This window comes from Chlorocebus sabaeus, chromosome 20, assembly GCF_047675955.1.
Source record: "Chlorocebus sabaeus isolate Y175 chromosome 20, mChlSab1.0.hap1, whole genome shotgun sequence".
Lineage (NCBI taxonomy): Eukaryota > Metazoa > Chordata > Mammalia > Primates > Cercopithecidae > Chlorocebus > Chlorocebus sabaeus.
Window position 1 is genome coordinate 14,834,092 of NC_132923.1, and position 23,428 is coordinate 14,857,519.

A 23,428-nucleotide genomic window follows, 5' to 3' on the forward strand; every position below is an offset into this window, starting at 1 on the left:
AGCTCCCAAAGCAGCCATCCTTCTAGGACACTTGTAATTGAACAGAGGTAGAGCTGGAAAGGGGTGCTATCCAACTTTCACCATATCTTCACTGTAACATAACGAGCACTCACCAACAGCACTTGGCCAGGCAAGAGGAAGAATGCACACTGATAACAGCTAGCAACTTGTAAGTTCTGTCTCAGGCATATTTTCTTCTGAGATGGAAGGTATTAGCAGTTCTGAGAAAGGAACGTAAGCCTCCTCTATTACTCATGTATATGTAGTTACATTGTGGAAATAGTAGTGGAAATCCATTGAAGAGTTGCATGGGCTTGAGCGAGTGATTTCACCTCTTTGAGCTTACATTTTCTCATGTATAAAATTAAAAGCTTAGAGTAGAGGATGGCTAATAGCCTTTAGATTCTTGACAGCCTGTGATGCAGTCATTGGCAAGTACACTGGGTTATTAACTAAAGAATAACTAGCTTGGTTTTATCATGGCTAAAGATGGGAGAGAAAGCATTAAAAAAATGGAATTCAAGAGAATCAACAACAGCGTTGTCCACTAGAACATTCTGCAGAGATGGCAATGTTCTCTATCTGCACTGCCCAATATGGTAGCCACTAGTTACATGTGGCTATTGAGTACTTGAAATTAGGCTAGTGTGACTAAAGAGCTGAATTTTAAAGTTTTTATTTATTAATCTAAATTTAAATGGCCACATATGGGTAGTGGTTACCATATTGGACCGGGTAGATATTAACTTTATGTAAGCCAGACTTTAGGTATAAAGATAAAAGAACAAGGGAGTGGTTTGAGAACTGTTTCAACAGAAGAATAAAGGAAGGCACAGGTTTAATTTAGGCAATTCACAAATAGAGCACATTTATTCTTTTAGACCTTCTAAAAAGGAGGATAGACTCTCATTTTATAATGCAGGCAATGATAATAGTACCTTACAGTTGTACATAACTTTACGCTCCCCAAAAGTTCTTCACAGCTACAGTTTGATCCTCAAAACAGCTCTCAGGATGTAGAAGAGAAGAAATATTTTCTCATTTTACAGATGAGGAAATTGAGACCCAGACGTTTTCCCCAAGGTCTCAGACTTCAAACATAATAAAGCTGTAATTTGAACCAATCACTTCAGACTTTATTTTTCCAGTTCCTTTCACAGACAGTACAACCTCCAATCCCTCACCTTGCCTGACTTCAACATGGAAATGGTAACAATTAATAAAATACTAAATATAATAATAGGAAAGATGAGAAAATGCCAGGGGCTCAATAATCCACCAACTAGATAATCAAACCCTGACCGAATCAAGAGCTACTTGTGTCTGTTATGAGAAACGGAAAGGAGCAAAAACTTATTTTCCCACAATGTGCCAGGTGTTTTACAGATTGCACTCAACAGAACAATCCTACGAGAAAGCATTCGTAGCATCATTTTATCGTTGAGGAAGTTACTAGTCTGAGATCACACGCCTATAGAATGGCACAACCGGGATTCTGTTCTATAGCTTCTGGCTGTTTTCAAGTCACATCCACATGCAAAGGAAGTGAAGGTTCCCACCCTTTCACCCCAACTCCTCTTAGAATGCTGCAAAGTCATTAACAAGCCAGCTTTGGAGTCACTCAGAATGAACCTGAACCTCAGATCTCACACCGTTCAAAGGATTTAACGTTTCTGAGTCTCAATTTCCTCAACTGCAATATTGGAGAATCATTTTACCCATTTTCAGGATTATGAAGTGGATTAATGTGTGACAACAGTTAGCACAGCGCTTGGTACGAGTGTGTAATGAGTAGTGTTGTTAATAGTTTACATTGTGAAAGTGCTGCCGACTCTATAGGCAATTCTAAAATAGAAATTCCAAAAATGACTTCAGACGTGGTAGCATTTCTGCCAAAGTCTACCAAGTAGATGATGTCAGGACACTCACTTGGACACTGAAGATTAAGTCAGTTGGATATCACAGGTTTTCAAACAGTCATTGATAGGATCAGTGGCTATGGCAGAAGCACTGAAGTGATGCCTTTGTTCAAAAAGGCCCACAAATGGTCATTCCTTCCCCTGATTTTTCATCTCCTGAAAGCAGATGTCAAATCTAGCCCTCTCTTGAGTCCTAACCCCATGTATCTAGGTCCTTGTTGCCCGTGTCTACCTAAATGTTGTTATACCTGCATGAGAAGCTAACATTCCCTTAACTGAACCCACTCATTTATTCATCCATTCGATGACTAGGTATGTGCATGTGCTAGGCTCGGTTCTAATAATCAGAGCACGGCAATGAACAAGACACACTCTAGCGGCTTACTTTTGGTGAAGAGGAGCTCACATAAACAGAGTAAACAAAGAAGATCATTTCAGATTTTAGTAAGTGCTGTGAAGAATAAAAAGCAGGACCATGGGATAAAGAGTGACTGTGAACGAAGAGTAAGAGAATTAATTGGTTAGGAACGGCTCTCTGAAGAGGTGACATTTAAGCTAAGGCCTGACTGACAAGAAGGGGCCAACCATGTGAAGATCTGGGGACAGAGTGTTCTGGGCAGAGGTTACAGTGAAGGCAAAGGCCCTGAGGCAGAAATGAACTCAGTGCGTTTGAGGAACTGAAAAAAGGCCAGTGTGGCTAACGCTAAACCAAAGGAGAGCGTTTTAAGAGATGAGGTCAGGGAAAAGCAGGGACCAGATCATGTAGGACTTCCACCACGCCATGGTAAGGGGTTCGGATTTTATTCTAAATGCAGTGGAAAGCCATTTTGATATTAAGTGGGGCAGCAATGAGATTTGGTTTGCCTTTTAAAAAGATTACTTCTAATCCTGCCACCCCCCGTCCACGCTCCTAAGTATAAATGTGCAAGTGCATGCACCCACTTTCTCTTAAGAGCATCATTATTTTGCCAGTTAGGTAGTCACATGTGAGTCTCCCCTTGCCTCCATTCAGTCTATTCCCAAATCCCATCAAGTCAGCCTCAATAGTGTTTATGAAGCTCAACTCCCCTTTGCATTTCTATTGCCATCATTCTATTTCAAGTCCTCATCATTTCTCCCTAGAATTACTTCAGTAACTCTCAAACTAGTCTTCTGATCCTTCTGCAATCCAACCCATGCACTACTGTCAGATTATGTCTCTGAAAAATAAAGGCCTACATATGTCACTCCTGCTCAAGAACGTTTAATGGCTCCCCAGTACCCAAGAAACGAAATTGTAATTTTCTAACCCACTGTTTAAGATCCTCTACCAGGTATCTTTATTTATTTATTTATTTATTTATTTATTTATTTATTTTGAGACGGAATTTCGCTCTTGTTGTCCAGTCTGGAGTGCAATGGTACGATCTCGGCTCACTGCAACCTCTGCCTCCTGAGTTCAAGCGATTCTCCTGCCTCAGCCTCCCCAGTATCTGGGATTACAGGCATGCACCACCACTCCCGGCTAATTTTGTATTTTTAGTAGAGACAGGGTTTCTCCATGTTGGTCAGGCTGGTCTTGAACTCCCAACCTCAGGTGATCTGCCCACCTCAGCCTCCCAACGTGCTGGGATTACAGGCATGAGCCACCATGCCTGGCCTCTCCCAGGTATCTTGAACTGCTCTTCTCTTTCCTCTCCACATTTGCCTATATTTGTCCTAAGTTCTGGCCAAACTGGTTTACTTCCTCTTCTCGGAACATGACTCTTTTTATGTATGCCATTTTCTGGGTCTGAATTGACATTTCCTCCAATAACATCTGTTGAGCTCCTATACTAGTCAATCCCTAGAGAGTCAAATGATACCATCTCCCTGGCACTCTCTCTGCTTTCTGACTAGATGTGAGCCTCCCACAGGATTTCATCTGAACCTTTTTAAGGCATTTATTATATTCTTTGTATTACAGTTATCTGTGTACATGTCTTACTCCCCTATTATATTATTAGCTCCTTAAGGGTGGAGACTGAATCTTCTTCATTTTTTATGCCTATTAAGTTCCTAGCAGAGAACATGATGTGAAGGAGGTCCTTGATAAGTATTTGTTGAAGAATGAATGAACAAATGAATAAATAGACAAATAGACCCTAAAATTCATCTTTGAGCTGCATCACTCAATAAGATGATTTTAGAAAAATTATGAATAATCATAAGAGGGAATGAAAAGGGTCTAGCCCTTTAATCTTCACAATGGCGTTGAAGGGCCCCTGGGAAACACAAATAAGCCTGGAAATAGGTTTCCATTGTTTTACATGGAATGGATGTCAGAAAAGGTCACTTGGGAGTTGCTGAAAATTATGCACTGTGTTAACAGTGCCCCAGGACATAGATTCCATGTCTGTGCCTCCCTGCTATCCATGGTCCTTCAATCCCCATGGTGGGTTTATGGGAAATAATGTAAAACCATCTCCCTTAGCAATTAATTTTGAGTTGAGCAGTTCCTTTTCAGAAAGAAAGATAAAAGTTTCAGTTAATTTCCTAATTCTTTGCTGTACTATATCAGCATTCCAGAAAGACTAAAGTGTGTGTTGGGGTTTACCTCAATCAATTGCATTGGTGAGTTCACTTATCTTAAGTGACTTTGCTTTGGAACAATGATAGTCAATGAACCTCCTCATGGAACAAAGACTTCTGTTTATGTAGCAAATGGGCATAATATTTGCTTGGAAAGCAATGAGGCAACTTTTCCTCACTCACTATCTTTTGCCTCAGGCACTGACCTTGACTCTATGAGTAAGAGGATACCTAGGTGTCCCTGTTGTTATTTAAATTACACATATTGTTAGTACATTGTAAACCATCTGTTACTAATTATGGCTGAGAATCATGAAACTCCATGAAGTAAGGATGCCTTGTTTTTATTAGTTTAAAAAAATTATTTATGTATATATTTATTTTTATAAAGATGAGGTCGCACTACATTGCCAGGACTGGTCTTAAACTCCTAGGCTCAAGTCATCCCCACAAAGCCCCTTAGCCTCCCAAAATGCTGGGATTACAGGAGTGAGTCACTGCTTCTGGCCTTATTCGTTTTTTGTTTTTTGGTTTTTTTTGTTTTTGAGATGAAGTCTCACTCTTGCCCTCAGGCTGGAGTGGGATGGCGTGAGCTCCACTTGACTCACTGCAACCTCCGCCTCCCAAGTTCAATCGATTCTCCTGCCTTGGCGCCCCCTCCACTCCCCCGCCCCCCGAGTAGCTGGGATTACAGGCGCCCGCCACCAAGCCGGGTTAATTTTTGCATTTTTGGTAGAGACAGGGTTTCACCATGTTGGCCAGGCTGGTCTAGAACTCCTGACCTCAGGTGATCCACCTGCCTCGTCCTCCCAAAGTGCTGGGATTACAGGTGCGAGCCACCGCGCCTGGCCTCGCCTTATTCCTTTTTGTTAAAAAGACTCCTCCTGAAAGATTAAGGAATCCACCAAAGATCAGTCCCTCAGTGAGAGACAGAAGCATGGCATTGCACACTCACCTTGGGCTACTGCTCCTCATGAATTTCGTCTATCCCACACACCTTGCCTACTAACAAGCTTGATAGCAGCTGTGGTCTGAATAGCACGAGTGTTTCTCTGCATCATTTACGTTCTTTTTCTGTTCTGTTCTTTTAACTTTACAACAGTCTGAACTTATTCTGAAATACGAAGTCCTCTTAGCATATCCTAGAGGAAGAGAGTGAAAGCAAGGCTTTCGAACTCTGGTTTCCAAGACTTTAGGTAACCAGCGTTTTATTAAGCTTCTTAAAGTCTCTGTTTTCTCTGGGTCTTAGTTCCCGGCCTTCAGGACCCCAATAACTGTTCCATTGCTCAGACAGCCCAGAAAAGAATCTTCTTTTTCAAATGCTATTTTTCTATCTGTTTCTAAAAGAAGTCAGTGGGGAAGGTAAGGGTGTGAGTACTGTCCTTAGAGAGGAATGAGGTATTTACTCTCTTGCTTATGGTTCTCTGAAGAAAGAAGGAAGAGAGTACATTTCTATTATAACATTTGGCTCCTTGGGGTCAAAAGCACTCTCTTGTAGTCCAGGAAAATTAGGTAAAAATACCATCTCTGCATTTCATCAAGGTAATCCACAATGGGTACAACCACGACAGAGTAGAAGGGACATGAAAGCTTGGGTGCAAATCCTGGTTCTGCTTTTATCAAACAGGGAAAATATGGGCAAACTGCTTCACCTATCTGTAGTTTGGCTTGCCTAACCTAAACAGGAATGAAAGTACTTGGTATATGAAATTTTGCAGTTTAAGTGGAATGGCACATATAAAGCAACTGCTATTTTTATAGACAAGATAGAGAAATACAAGCTGATGACAGAGGAATCTGATGGATTGGTAACAGGACAATGAAAAGATTTCTTACGACCTCCCAAAGAGCTCTGTCTTTGAGCCTGTCCTACTCAATTTACATAGCAATGATTTGGCTAAAACTACAGAAAATACTTTTAAAAATCTCATTTGAGGATGTTACAAAATTAGGAGATCACTGACTTTCCTGGTAAAGAAGAAAAAAATTAGGAGAGATGACCATCAAATGACAAAAAAAAAGAAAGAAAAAAAATCTTCAAAATACCAACTCTAACAAGACAAATTTCAAAAGTGATAAAAGCAAAAATAATTTAAGCCCTACATAAAAATTACAGAAGTCCAAGTTGCCTACCTAGAAGCATGTGTTTAAAAGGAGGAGGAGAAAAGGTGAGAGTAAAGGCGATGCAGTAGGGGGAGGAGGATTTTATACTTATGTGATGAGGTGCTGGAAATATCAAATGCACTCTCAGGCTGCACCCAGAGAAGTGTGTCCTAAAGCAAGGGAGGTGATAGGTCACCTACTCCTTGTAGAGCCCCGCAATCAATTTTGAATGCCTCTGTTTAAAAGGACTACAAACAAACTGAGGTGTATTCAGTATAGCAACTGGAGAGAGAGAGAGATTTCTATATCACGTCCTATAAGGAACTCAGAATGTTCCACTAGAAGAAAAGTCTTCAGGAGACTCTCACACCTGTTTTCAAATGCAGGAAGGGCCATGTCATGGTAAGATGGGTAAGGCTCACTCTCCATGTCTCCACAGATAGAACCAGGACCAACAAGTAGATAAAAGCAAAGCCCACTTGTGCTTCCACAGAGCATGTGTGCTTCCTTGGGGTTGGTGGGGGCAGCAGGCATTATCAGACACCAGAGGGAGACCAGACCAAGGAACGCAAGATCTCCTTCTACTCTTAGAAATCTATGGCAGCCATTGACTCCAGAGCCATCCACAGTTTTCTCTGAGGAAAGGTCCTTGGGAGAGAAGTTCAAAGATAAGTGCTTTTGGTGGGATACCAAGCATTTATTTATTTAGCTCTGAGTTCTGGGCAAGTGCTGATTTCAATCAGCAGCATGGTACTAAGGACAGCTTACTGGATTTTGAGACAGACTAATCTGGGTCAAACCCCAGCTCTGACACTTACATGCTATTTGACTTTAGGCAAATTACTTGACTTCTGCAAGCCTCACTTTCTTCATCTACCCATATTATTACTTAGTTTAAGGGTTGTTGGGAGAATTAAATGGCATACCACATCTCACTGATTCTAAGATGCACATTTTTTAACATTGATGGTATGTATGGTATACGTACAGTTTGATTGGGTATGTTTCTTTTTTCTTTCATAGTGGCACATAAACTAATGTGGGTCTTACAAAAATCAATGGCAACTTATATTCAAAGGAATATGGTGACATATATTAAATAATTAGCATAATGGCTGACACACAATGAGTACTCAGTACAATGTTAATTTCATCCTTCCTTTTTTAGACAACTGCTTCACAACCTCTTGAGGAACAGGGAGGTCCTAAATAATTAATAATTGGAAGGAGCCTACAGATTTCCAATATGGAAAATTAATGAGAAAGTTTGCACCCATCGGATCCTATGGAAGATTATTTCTATTCTACACATGCATATATAAAATATACATGTATATATATATTTTTCTCATCCCATTTCCTACAGTAGGGTAAATATTCTACAACTTTCCAACTCTGCTTGCTCAGTATATTTTAGTTCAATGTGAAATTCATCCATTGAGCACAAAACTAAATGTGTTTGCCTGCTTTATCTTAGAAAAGAGGATATCCCTGCGATCACCAAGCCTCAACCCCTATCTTCCAAACCAGTCACTTACCACAGAATGTCTTTGTCAAGTTGAATATCCTTCAGATCCGACTTCTTTCCTCTACTGGTGCTCAATACAAGATGCTTTACTTTGTCACAAGAAGCATATAATAAACTCAACGCTGCAAGGATATATCTGTAAGGGAAATTTTTTCTTGATCTGGCTGGCCTTGAACATAATCATCAGAAAGACTTTCTGTGCTCAGATATTATGGTTGTAAATGAGGATTTTTTTTCCCTCACGTAAGAACATATCTAATCTACTATATAAAATGTTATCAAGCAAGTTGTGTCACTGTTATTTTGTGCTAGTGAGTTACCCAGGTTAATTACATATTACTACAAAGTTCTTTATAGCTGCCTTACATTTTAAAACGATTTAACGGTATATATCATCTTGTCCTGCAATATTAGAATTTCGTTTGCTAGATCTGTCTCTGTCTCTCTCCCCCTTGTTCAACTTCTAGACAGTGGATTGCTGCTTGGTACCCCTTCCTGAGGATGTGCAGTGGCAAAGCCAAGTTTGTTTTTTCAGTATGGTCAATTAGCTAGTCAGTCAATGGTCACTGAGGGCCCACTGTATACCCATCACTGCTCTAGGTTCTGAGACTAACTAGAAAGATACAAGCTAGACCTTCAAGGCATTCATCTATGGCAAAGACATGAAACAGATGTCATATTGAGCAGGAGCTGTCTCAAGTGACCAACACTTAAGTGATTAATCTGTGGTCTCCATTCACTCCTTAAATGTAAAGATGGCCAGGTGCAGTGGCTCACACCTGTAATCCCAGCACTTTGGGAGGTCAAGGTGGGAGGATCACTTGAGCCCAAAAGTTCAAGACCAGCCTGGGCAACATAATGAGACCCTGTCTCTACAAACAAATTTAAAAATTAGCTAGGCGTGGTGATGCACTCCTGTAGTTTCAGCTACTCAGGCTGAGGTGGGAGAACTGCTTAAGCCTGAGAGGTCAAAGTTGCAGTGACTGTGATTGTACCACTGCATTCCAGCCTGGGTGACAAAGGGAGACTCCATCTCAAAAAAAATAAATAAAAAATAAATAAATAAATAAATAAAGCTGGGAGCGGTGGCTCACACCTGTAATCCCAGCACTTTGGGAGGCCAAGGCAGGCAGATCATGAGGTCAGGAGCTCGAGACCAGCCTAGCCAACATAGTGAAATCCAGTCTCTACTAAAAGATACCAAAAAAAAAAAAAAAAAAGTCAGGCGTGGTAGCAGGCACCTGTAATCCCAGCTACTCGGGAGGCCGAGGCAGGAGAATTGCTTGAACCCTGGAGGCAGAGATTGCAGTGAGCCAAGATGGAGCCATTGCACTCCAGCCCAGACAACACTGTGAGACTCCATCTCAAAATAAATAAGTAAATAAATAAATAAATAAATAAATAAATAAATAAATAAATGTAAAGACATAAAGCCTTCGATCTGCTGAGCCTCACTGCTAGTAGTAGGCTACTCTAGGACACCTTCATGCCCTTGCTCCCACCAGTGGAGCTGTCTGCTCACCAGGAGTCAGCGTTTGTTCCCAGGCCTATTTGTGCTAGTTCTTCCTATTATTGTAATTACATAATTTAATTAAACTTACTTAAAGTGATGAAATATGAGTGCAAAAAAGAGGTTGTTTCTGTAAGATCTAAGGTGAATGTTTAGAAAAGGCTTTAAAAATGAGTCACTAAAAAATGTGCTGTCAACTTAGGCATGAGAGAGCCAACCATAAAACATCATTAAATCTGGAAAATCTGATTGCCTCACAAATGTCTTTAAGATCTTGCTCCACTTTAAAGAACCCGGGACACAAAATGATTGGGAAAGCCTCAGGGGTGTGACTTCTGTAAGAAACAAGACTCAGAAGTCTAATAGGAAGCCTTCAACTCCAAAGACGGTGCCTTGGCTCAACATCAAAAACCTGAGGCATGTTTTAAGTTAAAATAAAAGCATAAAGTATGATTCCATCATTTTGTATGATTCCTGCCTTAACTAACTTGTTCAACTAAATCGCTAATTATTAATGGAATTGGGTATAAGGGTTTCTACTGTTGTTAACCAAATAATACGTTAAAAGCTACAATACAGGGTGTGAAGGCACACAAGATGATCTCTTACAGGGGAAGAGAAGGCTTAGGACAGCCTCCGTGGGGGCAGGTGAGTCCTGAGTTGGGTGCCAAAGTATAGAGTAGGAGGTCCTAGGGAAATAAGGAAAGCCAGTCACTTCCCAGGGTAGAAATCAGTATAGTCATATGACTCAGTTTTCTAGACTTCGTAAACCAACCTAGAGGCATGATAGCATAAGTTTGACTCTTTAGTCTGCCATTACTGTGTGTTCTTAAACAAGTCTTCTATGTCTCAGGGTCTGCATCTGAAAGATGAGGATAATAGCAGTACCCATCTCAAAGGGCTGCTGTGAAGATTACATAAGATGACCTCTAATTAATCATACATTAATAAAAACGAGTGCAAAATTATTTTAAGGCTTTCCGGGAGCAAGGGAGTAGGAATGCTGATTCTGGAGATAAAGAAAATGTTTTATACTTCTAAAATCTCTTGCCAAGATCGTAAGAAGTAGGAGATTGAAGAGAAAGAAAGGTGGGGTGTAAGCACCAGAGACCTGGAGATATGTCGGCCCCTGAGGCAAGCACTCTCAACAACCAATTCTCAACCTGCACAGTCCAGCCATCACTTCCAACTAGCTCACTCATTTCCCCCAAAGATCCTGTAAAACAACTATTTCCACTATCTCCATTTTACATATGTAGGAACTAGGTCTCATAGAAGTTAAACACTTCATTCAAAGTTGTGCAGACAATAAACAGGGAGCAAGGACTAGAACCCAGGTCACCCGATTCCAAATTCTGTGGACTTCTCAATAGCCCAGGTTGCCTGTCTCATGTTCACTTCACAAACCCTGAGCTGTCGTGTCTGGTATTATATTTATTCATTTGTTAAAACTACTGGTAGGACAGGATGCTGCAACTAACAGCTAAAACGAGGATTGGAGATTATCAAGGATTCCAATTATCCTGCCTATCTCTGACCTCCATTACTAAGGATAAACAGAAGCCAGCTCTAGCAATTTTCTGAAATTTTCATTAATTTTAAATTAATTTATACAATGTCATCTTTCCCTTTACCCAAAATTAAAATGTCCTTGTCTTTTCAGTTTCTCATTACAGACAAATCCCTGTATGTCTTTGAGACTGTCTGTTGTTTTTCTCTGGATCCTTTGTGTTTCTGCTTTGTTTTCTTTGAAATGAAAGGACCCAGTGCTGATTTCTGATTTTAAGGTGAAGTCATAACATCAATGTATATCATTAAAATGTTTTATTATAATTACAGAAATAGTCAATGCCAAATTATGCACACTATATTATTTTCTGCATTATTCTTTATCCCATTCTCAAAGTTAATACAGCCTATTATATCTCATTCATTCTTCTGACTGCTGCAGCACAGTGAGCAGATGTCTCCATTGAGCAATCCACAATGAATCTGAGATCTTTTTCCTGAGCACTTACAAGTAGAGTAATTCAGAGCCCATCAGTGAGTATGAGCTGTTTCAATTGTTCCTTCCAGTGTACATTAGTTTGCACTTGTCTACATAAAATTTCAAAGAATCATAGATATTAAAGAGGGAAAAGACCAGTTAGTTTATCAAACCTGCCAACTCTGCCGGCAAAAGCAAGCAAAGGAAGTAATCCTATCAGTTCATGCTATTTTAATGATGCTGATTAATAATAATTACAATTACTGCTTATATTACATGGTGTCTTTCATCCCAAAATCAGTTAAGATGCTTTTTATTTTTAAGGCAGCATTTCTTTTCCAAAAGGGAACTGGGGCACAGACATTAATGTTACCATACTCAAAGCAAATCCAATGAAGCCAAGAATTCAATTCAGTTGGGTTCAGTAAACATCTTGAGCACAACCACTTGAAAGGAGAGGAACTCTGCTGGGTGCTCTTGGGGATGCAGAGGTAAATAGGACCTAAATCCTTACCCTCTGGTTTACTCTCTAGTAAGGGATTTATGACAGCAAACACGTATAGCTAATATGACCATTCTAAGCAAAGTAGAAGATAACATGGACACAAGAGTCCTCTGGCTTTAGGAATTGAAAAAGACTGTGAAGAATGTGACATTTGAGCCAGACCTTGAAAGAAGAATGAGTCTAATGTCCATCTGCAGAGTTTGGGAAAAAAGAAGCTGAGCAAAGAACCAAACCAAAACAGAACAAGAGAGCTTAGCTGGGGTTCTACCTTATAGTGTAAAGACCAGTCAGTATGCACTTCGTCACAGCAAGTAAATAAAGTCCATAATGCAGAAGACATCTACTAGGCTCTCTTTAAACAGGATTAGGATGTGAAAACTCAATATACCTGAACAACCTGAAATAGCTACCAGAATATATTGACTACCAATCATGAATATGCTTATGGAGACAAGGCAGAATGTTTTAAATTAGGACTGTCTCCAAAAAACCCACCAAATCCAGAAAGCCTGGTATTGTATGTAAAAAAAAAAAAAAAAAAAAAAATTGGAAATTCCCAACTACACACTAAAATCTCAAACATTAGATGAATAAATGACCCATCTGTCAGTACCTTAGTACTCCTTTGTACTACAAGAACTCACACTAGGGTCCCATATGGTCACACCAGGGATTGATAGGCCCTTGTTAGATTGCTGTTCAACTCTAGAACCCAAACCTAGAAAGCACGGAACAGGGTATTTCATTGTGTGATTCCTTCAATAGAACTCTGGGAAAGTACAGACTAGGAAAATGCCAATATATTCTTATGGTTGGTAAGAGTAGATATTTCTCTGCTTTCATTCAAAGAAACCAGTCTTTGAAAGCATTATTATCTGTCAATCTTTGTTTGTTTGTTTTATTTTTTGAGACAGAGTTTCACTGTTTTTGCCCGGGCTGGAGCTCAGTGGCGCGATCTCGGCTCACCGCAACTTCTGCCTCCTGGGTTCAAGTGATTCTCCTGCCTCGGTCTCCCGAGTAACTGGGATTACAGGCATGCACCACCACGCCCGGCTAATTTCGCGTTTTTTAGTAGAGACAGGGTTTCGTCATGTTGGCCAGGGTGGTCTTGAACTCCTGACCTCAGTTGATCCATCATCCTTGGCCTCCGAAAGTGTTACGATTACAGGCGTGAGCCACTGCGCCTGGCCTCAATCTATTATTCAGTCATTACAATGCTACTTTATATCACCCTTTATAAAACCACTGGAGTGAAGAAAAAGGAAACTATAGAAGACTTCTAGTACTTCCACATTCATCCCTCAAGGACCATTGCAAATGTCATCCCCTTCATGAAGCATTCCCCAATTCCTTCCACCATTATTCCCTTCACCACCAAATTAATTGTTCTCTCCCGTGACTACCACAGTTCTTTTGATCCATTGGTATATGCTTTATAATTAGTTCTGTGAATATCTGTCTCTCTCCACCAGGATGAAAGCAACTTAAAGGTAGGGATTCAAGCCTCAATCATCTTGCACCCCGCAATGCCAAGCTCATTTTCATTGCCTGACATACAACAGATATTTATCATGTTTGTTAAATCACTTCCTCAGGTCTCAGAGACCTTATGTTGACATATTTAAATTATTAAAACTTTAAAAAAATCTATACTTTAGTCCATTTTCTGCTGCTATAACAGGATACCACAGACTGCGTCGTTTATAAAGAAAAGAAATTTATTTGCTAGAGTCCGGAAAGTCCAAGATCAAGGGGCCACATCTGGTGAGGGTCACTCCATTGCAGAAGGCATCACATGCTTAGTGAACACGTGGGCATGGCAGAGAGAAAATGGGGGCCAAATTCATCCTTTTATCGGGAGCCCACTCCGTCAGTAACTAACCCACTCCCAAGATAACAGCGCTAATCCGTTCATGAAAGTGAAGTCCTTAAGGATTCTCCACATCTTTAAGGTCTCACCTCTTAATACTTTCATAATGGCAATTAAATTTGAACCTAAGTTATGGAGGGAACAGCTGAACCATAACAGTACCCTATCCAAAACTTACCCTTGTCTAACCATGGCATTCAGAGTCAGATGCGAGACCCTTATAGGTAGGTGTGTGTCTGCCACTATCCTTCATTCAATCAGCATGTACCTCTGGCTGTGCACTGAAGAAGTACTGCCCTTAACAAGACCTGAGCCTTGACTCTGTCACTTAGCAATTATATAACTTTGGAAATCCTTTACAGTCAGACCGACCCAGCTTTAGACAGACTTATACTCTAACGGTCACTTACTAATTGTATGATGTTTGGCAAGTTATACTCTCTAGACCACAGTGTCCTCAACTATGAGATGAAGGTATTAATAGCACCTATCTCAGTTTGAATGAGACAATGCCTGAAAGAGTTTAGCTCAGTGGCACGTAGCGAATACTCAATTATTATTACTGTCTCCTCATTTATAAAGTGGAAATAATAATACAAGTCCCTCAGGACTGTTGTAAGGAATAAATGATCTAAAAAGCGGAATTTTACCCAGCACATTGTTCCATCAACATTTCCTTCCTCCTTATGTTCTAGAATAATCGCTACAACTGATTGAGTGCCTTTTACATATCAGGTAATGTGTATCAGTCACTTTAAATATATGATCCCATCTAATTTAATTTTTAAGACAAGCTATTTAAATAACAATTATTATCCCTATTTTACAGATGATGAACTGAGTTTCAGAGAGAACAAATAATCAGCCCAAGGTCACATAACCAGTTCAGGACAGACTGTTCCAGAAGCTACAGACAAGTTGGATCAAGTACAAAACAGGGAAGCATAGGAAGAAAGCACAGGAAGAAAGCACAGGCTTTGAAGCTCCCTATGGAGTTGAGCATTTCTATTTATCCTCATCCTGGTCCCCAATTCCAGTACTACGCTTGCTTTTTAGACTAGCCTCTGGGATCCATGTCAATATATTCTCACTCTCACTATTCACCTACTCTTGCTTTTTGATAAATACATGAAATGACGTCTCTCATGTAAGAGCTAACTCTAATACACTTCCCTCTCCCAATTTTTTTTGTTATAAATTGGCTATTGCTCCCATGGTCTTTTTATCTCAGTTGTACTAATTGTTACCCATGAAAATTTTAATTTTTAGTAATCTAGTTAGCCTTAATTTCCTAGACTTCCATTATGGGCTTATATTAGCTGTGTCAAATATGTTCCTTGCCAGCCACATGGAAGGGAAGATGGCCCTTCCATGGTTCATACTAAAAGACAGTCCAGTTTTATACCAAGTGACAACCGCTCTACCCCTACCCATCTCCCTTTACCACAGCACCCTAGACTAGAGGTGAGCTTCTGACTCATGGACAGCTCCAACCTCAAGCTGGCTAAGAACCTATAAAGCATGGCAGTGAAAAGATGAGTTGGGTTAGTTGGATCCTTTCTTGGGAATCTAAATTAGGGAATTCTGAGAGAAGGAAGCAATTATCATGGAAAATTGCAGCTGAAAGAATGGAAGGAAAGAAACCATGAGGAGAAGCCATGAAGCGGGGAGACTAGAAAGAGTAGATACTGGACATGGTGCTCTTGACAAGTCAAAGAAGCAACAATTAGGGGTGTAATTAAAAAGCTATGAGATTGAGAGAGCTTACTCAGAATACAGCTAGAAGATCAAAGCAGTGAGTAGCAAAAGAGCCTGAGTAAGGCAAACACAGAGGGAGAGAATCGGACTGATATGAACGAGAAGGTTGTCCCTAGAGCTGCCTCAGCACCTAAAAGGTCTCCAAGTTTGATTGCAGGTTCTATCTGTGAGCATCTTCACAATGAATGTCACTTTCCTAGGGGGAACCTGAGTGAGTCAGTTTTTTGCAACCAGAAGCCCTTTTCTAGACGGTTTAGCACTTAAAACCTTTTTAAGAAAATGAAAATTAAATTACAGTGACTCCTTCTTTGTTTCAGATGGTCACAACTGCAGATTCCTGGAAGTCAGGCATTCACCTTACTATCCTATCCTCTGATTGTCCAGACTTCCTCAAAGATCTCTTGATTTTTCCTGTTTCTGAGCTAGAAGAAACTTCTCCTCTTTAGTCACTACCTAAATATCAATAAATAGCAGGTAAGATAAGCAAACTTAACTAACTGATTCATCATCTGTGATTCTTTGACATAAAAAATAAACTCATAGGAAATCACAAGGTCCAAGAATGGGAAACATGAAAGACAAAAGCTTTAGGGGGAAAAAGCTGGGCATAAGAAAGGAGAGGAGGCTGAGTGTGGTGGCTCATGCCTGTAATCCCAGCACTTTGGGAGGTTGAGGTGGGCGGATCACTTAAGGTCAGGAGTTTGAGACCAGCCTGGCCAACATGGCAAAACTCTGTCTCTACTAAATATACAAAAATTATCTGGGCATCGTGGTGCACACCTGTAATCCCAGCTACTTGGAAGGTCAAGGCAGGAGAATCGCTTGAACCCAGGAGACAGAGGCTGCAGTGAGCCGAAATCTTGCCACAGTACTCCAGCCTGGGCAACAGAGCAAAACTCTGTCTCAAAAAAAAAAAAAAAAGAAAGAAAGAAAAGGAGAGAATTTGAGAGTATATAAAATGCTTTATTATGATTGTGTATTTTATTCTTTGCAACAGGAGAGAAGACGAATACCCTACGAGAAATTTCCTTTTTTTTTAATGCAACACAAGGTTGCAATTTAAGATTCTTCTTGTCAATTCTTTTTGTATTTATACCTTGTTTTTTGAGACAGGGTCTCACTATCTCGCCCAGGCTGGTCTCAAGCAATTCTCCCACCTCAGCCTCTGGATGTATATTTAATTAAATTCATTAATAAGCTTTATTTCAATGTGAACTGTTTATTCATTCACCAGCATTTATGGATTGCCTGCTCTGTTTCACCCTGTGCTAAGGATTAGGGGTACAAAAACTACAAACAATTCAACCTTTGAGGGACCACAGCCCAGAGCAGGAGGCAGACGATTCTAGTGCAGTGTGATAAGAGCCACATAAGTGCATACTAGGAGGTGGTGGAGCAGGAATGACCTGGTTTGGGTCCAGGAAGCTTCCCAGAAGAAATGCCCGGGATCAATCTTGAAAGGAGCAGCTAGAGCTGGCTTGGAAAAGCTAAGGCAAAAAGACATTCCAGGCAGAGACAGCAACGTGGGCACTGGCACAGAAGTTAAAGTCCTGAATTCTTTAGACTATGGTTGCCTTAAACACTCCAGTGTGTCATGGATGTCTATATGGTAAACCACCAATCCAAGCATCCTTGGAGAAAGTATGACCTTAACCTTCACTCAGAATGATCCTTGTCCACAGACCCTCAGCAAAATTTCTCTCCTCAAACATATACTAACTACACAAGCCCTAAGGATAACAGAAAGTCCAATATATCTAGTATTATCCCAGATAAAAAGTTACCTCAAGGTTCATAAGTTTCTCTTCTGAGCAAATGACGGCTTGGTTTCCTTCAAATGCTATTAGTGGTAGTTTTGAGTTTGTGTATTTTTCAGGAAAAAGAGTGATTGTGATTTTCATGGAATTACTAAAGCTCTCCAAAGTTTTAAACTAAAGGCATTTTGAATCTTTAAGACTACTTTTGGTAACTACTTAGATCATTAAAAATTAGATTGGCAACAATAATATATAGAATATGCTTTCCTTTTCCCTTTATAATGTTTAGCATTCATCGGTAACCAAACACTTCACAAATTTCTACAGAGTACATTCTTAGGTTCTAAAAGTCTTACTGGCATGTCCACTTCACTAAACTATTTCTGTTTTCCTGTCTTTGAAGTTAATAATACATTTCTCTTATGTATCTACTTATTATTATTGTTATGATATTAAGCAACATATTCAATATCAGGAATTTTAAGCAACCCAGAATAAAGACACATTGTAAATCAAAAAATTATTACATAAGGTGTGCAAAATCCTCTTTCCCAGCTAGAAAGTAATTATATCTTACATATTATTTTTTTCCAGATGAAAAAACGTAAAACTAATTAAAATAGAGTCAGTGGTTTACTAACTGTCAAAGTAACCTTAAACTGGTTTCCCTTGCTCCAAACAAGATGATATTCCTAAAACATGGCAGGAAAATGTACTCTGGGGTTCTAAAAATTATATTAAGAGCCACTGTGTAAAATTTTTAAATTATATATTTTCAAAGGTTTAACCAATTTCAAATGAATAGTGCTTGGAATTAGTCATAGAGATGACATGATTAATGAAACCATTATTCATTCTCTACCCTCTGTCTCACCCTCAATCACATTTCAGAAGCAGATTATTACTTATATCTTAAAGGCATATATAATATATATGCACACACATATATTATACACACACACATATGTAACTATCAGCAAGTCTTCAATAATCTCTTTCAGGAGTTTCATGTCATAAAGATTGCCAATGGTCCCGTCATCCCCAAAAGCATAGTGTTAAACGCATAGCATGTATCATCAGCACTACAGTTGCTTACACTGTTCCTTTGCATCCTCAAAACAACATGTGAGCACAATACAAAAAAAAAAAACAACACGATTTTTATGAAAAAGCCTGTGAGAACAGCAAAGCTAAGAGATGTACCCAGTGTCCATCCATTTTAAATTCATACTTATACAGAAAAACACGCATTCAAAACAGCCTCTTCTTTTGGAAATGGTTCTTTCGTCTCTTGCACATGTGCCTGCATGCTGACTGGCAAATTCTCCAAAAGATACAAATTAAACTCTCACTTCTTCCTATTGAGCTTTTCACTTCAAAATGTCAACATAGTCAGTATGATAGATATATACGTATAGGAATGAATCCTATATATCCACAAAACCCACTACCCTTTCCCCTTTAATAACTATAGTTCTTGAATTGGGCTTCATATAAGATGACCAAAGACCAGATTCATTAAGTACCCTATTCACAGAATCAGAAAAACACTGAATAGCAGAGCTGGAAGGAAGCTCAAAGATGATTTAGTCTGATTCCCTCATTCCGAGAGGTCCAGAGAAGTAGAATGGGGATTTCTAGGCCATAGACCGGCAAAACCAAAGATAGAGGCTGGTCCATTGCACTTTGTAGAAAACATGTCATTATTAAACTAGAACTAGGGATCCTTTTTTCGATGAACACTCTAAATCCTACCATTTAAAAAAAAAAAGGGTGGGGGAAGGCAAAACTAAGGCAATTATTATTATTTATTATTATTATTATTATTATTATTATTATTATTATTATTGAGATGGAGTCTCGCTCTGTCACCCAGGCTGGAGTGCAGTGGCGCGATTTCAGCTCACTGCAAGCTCTGCCTCCCGGGTTCACACCATTCTCCTCCTTGAGCCTCCCCAGCAGCTGGGACTACAGGCGCTTACCACCACGCCCCGCTAATTTTTTTGTATTTTTAGTAAACATGGGGTTTCACCATGTTAGCCAGGATGATTTCCATCTCCTGACTTCCTGATCCGCCTGCCTCAGCCTCCCAAAGTGCTGGGATTACAGGCGTGAGCCACCGCGCCCGGCCCAAGGCAATTATTTTAATGCCAAGTCAACACAGTACCTTTAATCTGAAAGTCGTGGTGATTGCCTCTGTTCTCTGCTTCTCATCTCTTGCAAAGATGGCCTAACAGGGAGATTTAATTAGCTAGCAGTTTCACCCCTCATTTTCTTGTGAGTCCTTGGGTGAGTCACATAACCTTACTCAAATATAACAGAAGGATAACAATACTATTTAATTCACAGAGCTGTTATAATAGAGAACTAGGCAGATATTTTAAAGTGCATTAAAACGTCAAGGTTTAAAAGGAATGGAGAAAATTTCCATTGTACATCTTATATTTATGTCTCTTGGGAGTAGAAAAACTACAAAATCCCCTTTAGTAAAGCTCCATGCAAAAGCCATATTTGTAACTAATGAGTTTTGGAAATGTCCTGCACCTTGTGTTGGTTTTACTTTCGGCAGGACTAGAGACTCCAGAATTGTTATTTATGCAGAGTACCTACACATTGCACCCTTTAAAATGTCATAACAGTCTTCAGTCTTCTTCCCCCGGAGTTAAAGATGACCTGTATCACTGCTGTCTGGCTCTCCAGTTCTGTTAAATCTTTCCTCTGACCAGATCCTTGTTTTACTCACTCCTCAACTCCCCACTTGGATTACTCCTCTTTTTGGATTACTCTTCCAATGCCAACTCAGACTGCCTCCCCAAGAGGCAGCTCCCCGGTGAGTAACACACTTGGGGTGGGGGAGAGTATGTCGGAAGTGATCAAAGACTTGCAAATGAAGTGCATACCGCTCAGAGGAGGAGGCGTTGGCCACAGGTGCCAAATGCAGACCACAGCAAGCTGGCAAGCTCCGGTTTAGGTTGTTGCTACAATGTGGGCTGGGCACATCCCTGTGTAACAATGCTGGGTATGTAGAACTGACTCTTATTTTTCTCATGACACGGCTTAACCACACATTATGTGTGGGTTCCTAAAGTATAGGCATCAAACCTATGATTTATGTGTGGGTGAGCATGTGTGCCTTCTAAAAAAACTATCAAATTAATCTTAAAAAAAAAGATGGATGGGCAACACTGAAGACAAACTCCGCTGAGTACTAGAGAAAGACACGATGTAGAAAATGGTGACGCCAGCATTAACACAAATCTGCCTCCGTGGAAATGACTGGGATTTCAACCAGACACTATATTCTTTCCAAGAAAGGCCACAAATAGGAGGAAGAGAGAGAGAGAGAGAGAAAGAAAAAAAAAAGGTTCTATCTTTGATATCACTAAACCAGTCAGATTTTAATAACACAACCAGAGATCTGCTAAAAAGGTATTTAATTTTTTTTCCCTTTATGAGTCCTTGCTGGGAGGGGTAGGATATGTTTCCTTGCTGGGAGGGGTAGGAAAGGTCATTTTATTATATTGTCTTTGGAATTCCAAGATGACAGTGATAATGGTGGAGACTCTTGCAGCTGAGTGTTTAGTACCAGCCCTAGAAGAACGATGGAATCAGTAAAACGAGATCAGAGTCTCACTAACCGCAGTCAACATGAATTATCCAGGTAGCAATGTTAGGCTGCTCACTACAAGAGTGAAGTTACTTCACAGTACAAGCGTAGGGGATTAGCAGATATTATTTGTTGGTCTGTGTGCTGAGAAAAAGAGAGAGAGTGAAGGATGATGAGAGACGGAAGGAGAATTTTCTGCTCTTCGGAATTGCTGGGCTCCCTGTGAATAGGAATGACACCAGAGGAACGGAAGTTGGCTGGGGCAAGGGGAACTCAGCCACAAAGAGAAAGAGAACAGTTAGCTTATGTCTAGTTACACACTTTGAGTCAATAACTTATGCAACTCTATGCACTCCGCCATAATACTTGCATGCTGTTCAATAAGTATTATCAATATTAGGATTACTAGTTTGTGTGACCATGTGGTTAATGTGGATCATACCAACAAGACTGTAAGTTCCCTGAGGGCAGGGGTATATCCGCCTTTCTCTTTCCTATATCCTCAGTGCCCAGTGTTTGCCTGCTGCAGAGTAAAGATCCCCAAAATATTAGTTGAATGAACAAATGAATACATGAATGAATTTATGCAAATTCATGTTGTGGACCCATGTTTGTCATATTTGTGCTATTTGATGACATGAGCAGGGCAGAGCATGCGGCTGTAATCCAGCACAGCAAGCAGAACTACAAAAGGTGCCTCTCTTTGGTTGGCCAAGTGCTGGAGTATGTAAAATCAAATGTGAGTGTGAGGTAAAGGTACGTGGCATGAAGACCCTCCGGGTACTCTGAACTCCCGGGTGTGGTCTAGATGTTACCACAGCTTTGTTGCGCCCCTCAGATCAGTGCTTATCTCTTTTGGACCTTAACATCCTCATCTATAACATAATGGAATAACACTTCTTTTTCCTTGCAGTCCTTAAATTCTAACATTTTAGGAACATATCTGGACCCTGAAATCTTGTCAGGAACAACTGTGGTAAGATCTCTGCCTATAAAGTAGAAAACAATTAAGTTTTCAGATATATATATATATATAAAATACAGCTTTATTTTAATAAAACATTAAATGTAGGGGGACCTTCTTGCCAGATCCAGGCCAACTAATGGCTTTCCTTCAGCTTTTCCCACACTCAGAAGTCAGGTTTCCAGGCCTCTGTGAGAAGCACATAAATATTCTCAACCAGGGTTGGTCCTTTGCTTCAACCTCCAGCTATCACAGGGAGTCAGTCTGATAAACATTTGCAGTTAGAATGGAAGGAGGCACAGACTCCTAGAGTTTTACAGATTTTTTTGGACAAGTAGCAGAGTCACAGAAAACCTAGAATTAGGTAAGAAAGCAGAATTCCCCCAGAGAATTCAGAGAGAGCTACAACTGAGAGCCTTTAAACAATCACTGTGTAGGAACAGAAGAAAGGAAATCCACAACTCAAGAAAATAAGCAGACATTTTTTTCTTCAAAAAAAAATTTTAAAGATGCATGTTAGGCACTGATTTTAGCCCTCTATTCCATCCCTCAAGATGTCACTTCAAAAAGGAAAAGGTTTTATCCACAAAACCACCAGCGAGTAAACAGCCTTCACATTCTTAGCCTCATACACACACAGTGAGATATTTACTCTCTGATAAACAGCAATTGTAAATAAATCTCATTTAATCTCTAAAAGCCACAATAAAAATCTTTAACCTCCAAGGTAGAGTTTACAGATGTGTCTGCATGCCCTGCCAGTGCCAGAAAACACAAGGTCTTGAATAAACTACTATACCAGGAGGCACATTTTCTCGCTCAAGCATCTTACATTGACCTTCTTTAAAACAAAAATATGTACAAGGAGGAGGAAAGGGGAAAACCCAACCCCTCCCACCCCATTCTCTGTACAAATCGGCCAATAAATCTAACGAAAAGACACAAGAGAAAAGGACAGAAGCCAACAGGTGGAACAAGGCTTTTTGTTTCCTTAGAAATGCTCAGACACTTGATCTATGCTCCTCAGTCTATTTGTCTCAGGGTGTCTTTAATGATGGTTTTATTACCCTGATGATGATGATCAAGAATAATGATAACACTTCTACTCTGTGATTCCACAGCATCTCTAGCTGACGATTTCTCCACGCGTTTCAGACACAGTGATCTGTTCTGTTTCGCTCAATCCCAGGGAGGCATACAGCATCCCTGATCAGCTCCCTTGATTTTACAGATGGGGAAACTGAGGTACGGGGCACCCCACAACTCTACAGTCTCTACGACCAGAGGAATCCCTGAGACTGGAAAAGTTTCTGGATCGTCTTGTGGCAGAGTTCTCTTGCTCTCCCTTCTTGCCTGCCATGCCGCTCCTC

At 40.1% G+C, this 23,428-nt stretch overlaps 1 protein-coding gene across 1 annotated transcript in view; it reads right to left on the reverse strand.

The window, feature by feature from the left end:
• The window catches only part of LOC140709472 (uncharacterized), a 74,929-nt gene that overhangs the window by 50,617 nt on the left and 884 nt on the right, over nucleotides 1–23,428 (reverse strand). The gene's annotated exons all lie outside the window — the stretch shown is intronic.